We start from the raw sequence: 8,684 nt of genomic DNA on the forward strand, positions 1-8,684 counted from the left end.
CAACTTAAGTACAAGAAGACTGACTCTACTTACTGACTATGATTTGAACCATTCCTGTGAAACCAGTTATAGATTCCGATGCTTCTCTTCGGGTTTACTGTATCCCTTGTACCTTCTTATTGACGATGAAATACAGATATTGCATCGTAATTAAATAGAAATTGCACAATGCCGACGTAAGTACAAGAAGACTGACTCTTCTTACTGACTATGTGTTGAACCACTCCTGTGACACTAGTTAGAGATTCCAAAGCATCGCTTCAGGTTCACTGTATGCCTTGGACCCTCGTATTGACGACGAAACACCGAAATTGCATCGGAATTAAACACAAAAGGCACAATGCCGACTTAAGTACAAGAAGACTGACTCTTGTTACTGACAATGTTTTGAACCAATCCTGTAACACTAGTTATAGATTCCGATGCTTCACTTCAGGTTTCACTGAATCCCTCTGACCTTCTTATTGACGATGAAACACAGAAATTGCATCGGAATTAAATACAAAAGGCACAATGCCAACTTAAGTACAAGAAGACTGACTCTTCTTACTGACTGTTTTGAACCATTCCTGTGACACTAGTTATAGATTCCGATGCTTCACTTCAGGTTTCACTGAATCCCTCTGACCTTCTTATTGACGATGAAACACAGAAATTGCATCGGAATTAAATACAAAAGGCACAATGCCAACTTAAGTACAAGAAGACTGTTTCTTCTTACTGACTATGATTTGAACCATTCCTGTGAAACCAGTTATAGATTCCGATGCTTCTCTTCAGGTTTACTGTATCCCTTGTACCTTCTTATTGACGATGAAATACAGATATTGCATCGGAATTAAATAGAAATTGCACAATGCCGACGTAAGTACAAGAAGACTGACTCTTCTTACTGACTATGTTTTGAACCATTCCTGTGACACTAGATATAGATTCCGATGCTTCACTTCAGGTTTACTGAATCCCTCTCACCTTCTTATTCGCGATGAAACATAAATTGCATCGGAATTAAATACATAATGCACAATGCCGACTTAAGTACAAGAAGACTGACTCTTCTTACTGAATGTTTTGAACCATTCCTGTGACACTAGTTATAGATTCCGAAGCTTCACTTCAGGTTTTACTGTATCCCTCTGACCTTCTTATTGACGATGAAACACAGAAATTGCATCGGAATTAAATACAAAAGGCACAATGCCGACTTAAGTACAAGAAGACTGACTCTTCTTACTGTCTATGTTTTGAACCATTCCTGTGACGCTAGTTACAGATTCCGATGGTTCACTTCAAGGTTACTGTATCCCTCTGACCTTCTTATTGACGAAGAGACACAGAAATTGCATCGGAATTAAATACAAAAGGCACAATGCCGACTTAAGTACAAGAAGACTGACTCTTCCTACTGTCTATGTTTTGAACCATTCCTGTGACACTAGTTATAGATTCCGATGCTTTACTTCAGATTTACTGTATTCCGTTGACCTTCTTATTGACGATGAAACACAGAAATTGCATCGGAATTAAATGGAAAAAGGCACAATGCCGACTTAAGTACAAGAAGACTGACTCTTCTTACCGTCTATGTTTTGAACCATTCTTGTGACGCTAGTTACAGATTCCGATGCCTCACTTCGGATTTACTGTATCCCTCTGACCTTCTTACTGACGAAGAAACACAGAAATTGCATCGGTATTAAATAGTAAAGGCACAATGCCGACTTAAGTACATGAAGACTGACTCTTCCTACAGTCTATGATTTGAACCAATCCTGTGACACTAGTTATAGATTCAGATGCTTTACTTCAGGTTCACAGTATCCCATGGACGTAATTATTGACGATGAAACACAGAAATTGCATCGGAATTAAATAGAAAAGTCACAATGCCGACTTAAGTACAATAAGACTATCTCGTCTTACTGACTATGTTTTGAACCATTCCTGTGACACTAGATAGAGATTCCGATGCTTCTCTTCAGGTTTACTGTATCCCTCTGACCTTCTTATTGACGATGAAACACAGAAATTGCATCGGAATTAAATAGAAAAGTCACAATGCCGACTTAAGTACAATAAGACTACTTCGTCTTACTGACTATGTTTTGAACCATTCCTGTGACGCTAGTTACAGAATCCGATGCTTCACTTCAGGTTTACTGAATCCCTTGGACCTTCTTATTGACGATGAAACACAGATATTGCATCGGAATTAAATACAAAAGGCACAATGCCGACTTAAGTACAAGAAGACTGACTCTTCTTACTGACTATGTTTGAACCATTCCTGTGACACTAGATAGAGATTCCGATGCTTCCCTTAAGGTTTACTGTATCCCTCTGACCTTCTTATTGACGATGAAACACAGTAATTGCATCGGAATTAAATTGAAAAGGGCATAATGCCGACTTAAGTACAAGAAGACTGACTGTTCTTCCTCTCTATGATTTGAACCATTCCTGTGACACTAGTTAGAGATTCCAAAGCTTCACTTCAGGTTCACTGTATCCCTTGGACGTTCTTATTGACGATGAAACACAGATATTGCATCGGAATTAAATACAAAAGGCACAATGCCGACTTAAGTACAAGAAGACTGAATCTTCCTACTGAATATGTTTTGAACGATACCTGTGACATTAGTTACAGATTCCGACGCTTCACTTCAGGTTTACTGTATCCTTTGGACCTTCTTATTGGCGACGAACTACAGAAATTGCATCGGATTTAAATATAAAAGGCACAATGCCGACTTAAGTACAAGAAGACTGACTCTTCTTACTGTCTATGTTTTGAACCATTCCTGTGACACTAGTTATAAATTCCGATGCTTCACTTCAGGTTTACTGTATGACTTGGACCTTCTTATTGACGATGAAACACAGAAATTGCATCGGAATTAAATACCAAAGGCACAATACCGACTTAAGTACAATAAGACTGACCCTGCTTACTGTCTATGATTTGAACGATTCCTGTGACACTAGTTATCGATTCCGATGCTTCACTTCAGGTTTACTGTATCCCTCTGACCTTCTTAATGACGATGAAACACAGTAATTGCATCGGAATTAATTTGATAAGGGCATAATGCCGACTTAAGTACAAGTAGACTGACTCTTCTTACTGACTATGTTTTGAACCATTCATGTGACACTAGTTACAGATTCCGATGCTTCACTTCAGGTTTACTGTATCCCTCTGACCTTCTTATTGACGATGAAACACAGTAATTGCATCGGAATTAACTTGAAATGGGCATAATGCTGACTCACGTACAAGAAGACTGACTCTTCTTACTGACTTTGTTTTGAATCATTCCTGTGACACTAGTTATACAATCCGATGCTTCACTTCTGTTTTACTGTATCCCTTGGACCTTCTAATTGACGATGAAACACAGATATTGCATCGGAATTAAATACAAAAGACGAAATGACGACTTAAGTACAAGAAGAGTGACTCTTCTTACTGACTGTTTTGAGCCATTCCTGTGACAATAGTTATTGATTCCGATGCTTCACTTCAGGTTTACTGTATCCCTCTGACCATCTTATTGACGTTGAAACACAGAAATTGCATCGGAATTAAATACAAAAGGCACAATGCCGACTTAAGTACAAGAAGACTGACACTTCTTACTGTCTATGTTTTGAAACATTCCTGTGACACTAGTTATAGATTCCGATGCTTCACTTCAGGTCTAATGTATCCCTTGCACCTTCTTATTGACGATGAAACACAGAAATTGCATCGGAATTAAATACAAAAGGCACAATGCCGACTTAAGTACAAGAAGACTGACACTTCTTACTGTCTACGTTTTGAACCATTCCTGTGACACTAGTTATAGATTCCGATGCTTCACTTCAGGTTTACTGTATCCCTCTGACCTTCTTATTGACGATGAAACACAGAAATTGCATCGGAATTAAATACAATAGGCACAATGCCGACTAAAGTACGAGACGACTGACTCTTCGTACTGGCTATGATTTGAACCATTCCTGTGACACTAGTTATAGATTACGATTATTCACTTCAGGTTTGCTGTATCCCTCTGACAATCTTTTTGACGATGAAACACTGAAATTGCATCGGAGTTAAATAGAAAAGGCACAATGCCGACTTAAGTACAAGAAGACAGACTCCTCTTACTGTCTATGTTTTGAACCATTCCTGTGACACTAGTTATAGATTCCGATGCTTCACATCAGGTTTACTGTATCCCTTGGACCTTCTTATTGACGATGAAACACAGAAATTGCAACGAAATTAAATAGAAAAGACACAATGCCGGCTTAAGTATAAGAAGACTGACTCTTCTTACTGTCTCTGATTTGAACCATTCCTGTGACATTAGTTACAGATTCCGATGCCTCACTTCAGGATTACTGTATCCCTCTGACCTTCTTATTGACGATGAAACACAGAAATTGCATCGGAATTAAATATAAAAGGCACAATGCCGACTAAAGTACAAGAAGACTGACTCTTCCCACTGTCTATGTTTTGAACCGTTCCTGTGACACTAGTTATAGATTCCGATGCTTCACTTCAGGTTTACTGTATCCCTCTGACCATCTTTTTGACGATGAAACACAGAAATTGCATCGGAATTAAATACAAAAGGCACAATGCTGACTTAAGTACAAGAAGACCGACTCTTCGTACTGACTATGTTTTGAACCATTCCTGTGACACTAGTTTTAGATTCCGATGATTCACTTCAGGTTTACTGTATCCCTTGGACCTTCTTATTGACGATGAAACACGGAAATAGCATCGGAAATAAATAGAAAAGGCACAATGCCAACTTAAGTACAAGAAGACTGACTCTTCTTACTGACTATGTTTGGAACCATTCCTGTGACACTAGTTATAGATTCCGATGCTTCAGTTCAGGTTTACTGTATCCCTCTGACCTTCTTATTGACGATGAAACACAGATATTGTATCGGAATTAAATAGAATAGGCATAATGCCGACATAAGTACAAGAAGACAGACTCTTCTTACTGACTATGTTTTGAACCATTCCTGTGACACTAGTTATAGATTCCGATGCTTCACTTCAGGTTTACCGTATCCCTCTGACCTTCTTATTGACGATGAAACACAGAAATTGCGTCGGAATTAAATAGAAAAGGCACAATGCTGACTTAAGTACAAGAAGACTGACTCTTCTTACGGACTATGTTTTGCACCATTCCTGCGACACTAGTTATACATTCCGATGCTTCACTTCAGGTTTACTCTATCCCTAGGACCTTCTTATTGACGATGAAACACAGAAATTGCATCGGAACTAAATACAAAGGGCACAATGCCGACTTAGGTACAAGAAGACTGACTCTTCTTACCGACTATGTTTTGAACCATTCCTCTCACACTAGTTGTACATTCCGATGCTTCACTTCAGGTTTACTGTATCCCTCTGACCTTCTTATTGACGATGAAACACAGAAATTGCATCAGAATTAAATAGAAAAGGCACAATGCCGACTTAAGTACAAGAAGACTGACTCTTCTTACTGTCTATGTTTTGAACCATTCCTGTGACACTAGTTTTAGATTCCGATGCTTCACTTCAGGTTTACTGTATTCCTTGGACCTTCTTATTGACGATGAAACACAGAAATTGCATCGGAATTAAATAGATAAGGCACAATGCCGACTTAAGTACAAGAAGACTGACTCTTCTTACTGTCTATGTTTTGAACCATTCCTGTGACGCTAGTTACAGATTCCGATGCTTCACTTCGGATTTACTGTATCCCTTTGACCTTCCTATTGACGATGAAACACAGAAATTGCATCGGAATTTAATAGAAAAGGCACAATGCCGACTTAAGTACATGAAAACTGACTCTTCCTACTGTCTATGATTTGAACCAATCCTGTGACACTAGTTATAGATTCCGATGCTTCACTTCAGGTTCACTGTATCCCTTGGACGTTCTTATTGGCGATGAAACACAGAAATTGCATCGGAATTAAATTGAAAACGCACAATGCCGACTTAAGTTCAATAAGACTGACTCTTCTTACTGACTATGTTTTGAACTATTCCTGTAACGCTAGTTACGGATTCGGATGCTTCACTTCAGGTTTACTGTATCCCTTGGACGTTCTTATTGACGATGAAATACAGATATTGCATCGGAATTAAATACAAAAGGCACAATGCCGACTTAAGTACAAGAAGACTGACTCTTCTTACTGTCTATGTTTTGAGCCATTCCTGTGACACTAGTTATAAATTCAGATGCTTCACTTCTGGTTTACTGTATCCCTTGGAACTTCTTACTGACGTTGAAACACAGAAATTGAATCGGAATTAAATACAAACGGCACGATGCCGTCTTAAGTACAATGAGACTGACCCTTCTTACTCTCTATGTTTTGAACCACTCCTGTGACACTAGTTATCGATTCCTATGCTTCACATCAGGTTTACTGTATCCCTCTGACCTTCTTAGTGACGATGAAACACAGTAATTGCATCGGAATTAAATTGAAAAGGGCATAATGCCGACTTAAGTACAAGAAGACTGACTCTTCTTACTGACTATGTTTTGAACCATTCCTGTGACACTAGATATACATTCCGATGCTTCACTTCTGTTTTATTGTATCCCTCTAACCTTCTTATTGACGATGAAACACAGAAATTGCATCGGAGTTAAATAGAAAAGGCACAATGCCGTCTAAAGTACAAGAAGACTGACTCTTCCCACTGTCTATGTTTTGAACCGTTCCTGTGACACTAGTTATAGATTCCGATGCTTCACTTCAGGTTTACTGTATCCCTCTAACCTTCTTATTGACGATGAAACACAGAAATTGCATCGGAGTTAAATAGAAAAGGCACAATGCCGACTAAAGTACAAGAAGACTGACTCTTCCCACTGTCTATGTTTTGAACCGTTCCTGTGACACTAGTTATAGATTCCGATGCTTCACTTCAGATTTACTGTATCCATCTGACCTTCTTATTGACGATGAAACACAGAAATTGCATCGGAATTAAATACGAAAATCACAATACCGACTTATGTACAAGAAGACTGACCCTTCTTACTGTCTATGTTTTGAAATATTCCTCTGACACTAGTTATAGATTCCGATGCTTCACTTCAGGTTTACCGTATCCCTCTGACCTTCTTATTGACGATGAAACACAGAAATTTCATCGGAATTAAGTAGAAAAGGCACAATGCCGACTTAAGTACACGCAGACTGACTCTTCTTACTGTCTATGTTTTGAACCATTCCTGTGACACTAGTTATAGATTCCGATGCTTCACTTCAGGTTTACTGTATCCCTTGGACCTTCTTATTGACGATGAAACACAGAAATTGCATCGGAATTAAATAGAAAAGTCACAATGCCGACTTAAGTACAAGAAGACTGACTCTTCCTACTGTCTATGTTTTGAACCAATCCTGTGACACTAGTCATAGATTCCGAAGGGCTCCCTTCAGGTTCATTGTATCCCTTGGACGTTCTTATTGACGATGAAACACAGAAATTGCATTGTAATTAAATAGAAAAGGCAGAATGCCGACTTAAGTACAATAAGACTGACTCTTCTTACTGACTATGTTTTGAACCATTCCTGTGACGCTAGTTACAGATTCCGATGCTTCACTTCATGTTTGCTGTATCCCTTGGACCTTCTTATTCACGATGAAACACAGATATTGCATCGATGTTAAAAACAAAAGGCACAATGCCGACTGAAGTACAAGAAGACTGACTCTTCTTACTGACTATGATGTGAACCATTCCTGTGACACTAGTTACAGATTCCGATGGTTCACTTCAGGTTTACTGTATCTCTCTGTCCTTCTTATTGACGATGAAATACATTAATTGCATCGGAATTAAATTGAAAAGGGCTTAATGCCGACTTAAGTACATGAAGAATGACTCTTCCTACTGTCTATGTTTTGAACCAATCCTGTGACACTAGTTATAGATTCCGATGCTTCAATTCAGGTTCACTGTATCAATTGGACGTTGTTATTGACGATGAAACACAGAAATTGCATTGAAATTAGATACAAAAGGCACAATGCCGACTTAAGTACAAGACGACTGACTCTTCTAACTGACTATGTTTTGAACCATTCCTGTGACACTAGTTATAGATTCCGATGCTTCACTTCAGGTTTACTGTATCCCTCTGACATTCTTATCGGCGATGAAACAGAAATTGCATCGGAATTAAACACAAAAGGCACAAGGAAGACATAAGTACATGTAAACAGACTCTTCCTACTGTCTATGATTTGAAACATTCCTGTGACACTAGTTATAGATTCCTATACTTCGTTTCAGGTTTACTGTATCCCTTGGACCTTCTTATTGACGATGAAACACAGAATGTGCATCGGAATTAAATAGAAAATGCACAATGCTGACTTAAGTACAAGAAGAATGACTCTTCCCACTGTCTATGTTTTGAACCATTCCTGTGACACTAGTTATAGATTCCGATGCTTTACTTCAGGTTTACTGTATCCCTCTGACCTTCTTATTGACGATGAAACACATAAATTGCATCGGAATTAAATACGAAAAGCACAATGCCGACTTATGTACAAGAAGACTGACCCTTCTTACTGTCTATGTTTTGAAACATTCCTGTGACACTAGTTATAGATTCCGATGCTTC

The sequence above is a fragment of the Schistocerca serialis genome, unplaced genomic scaffold (genome assembly GCF_023864345.2).
Source record: "Schistocerca serialis cubense isolate TAMUIC-IGC-003099 unplaced genomic scaffold, iqSchSeri2.2 HiC_scaffold_1417, whole genome shotgun sequence".
Classification (NCBI taxonomy): Eukaryota; Metazoa; Arthropoda; class Insecta; order Orthoptera; family Acrididae; genus Schistocerca; species Schistocerca serialis.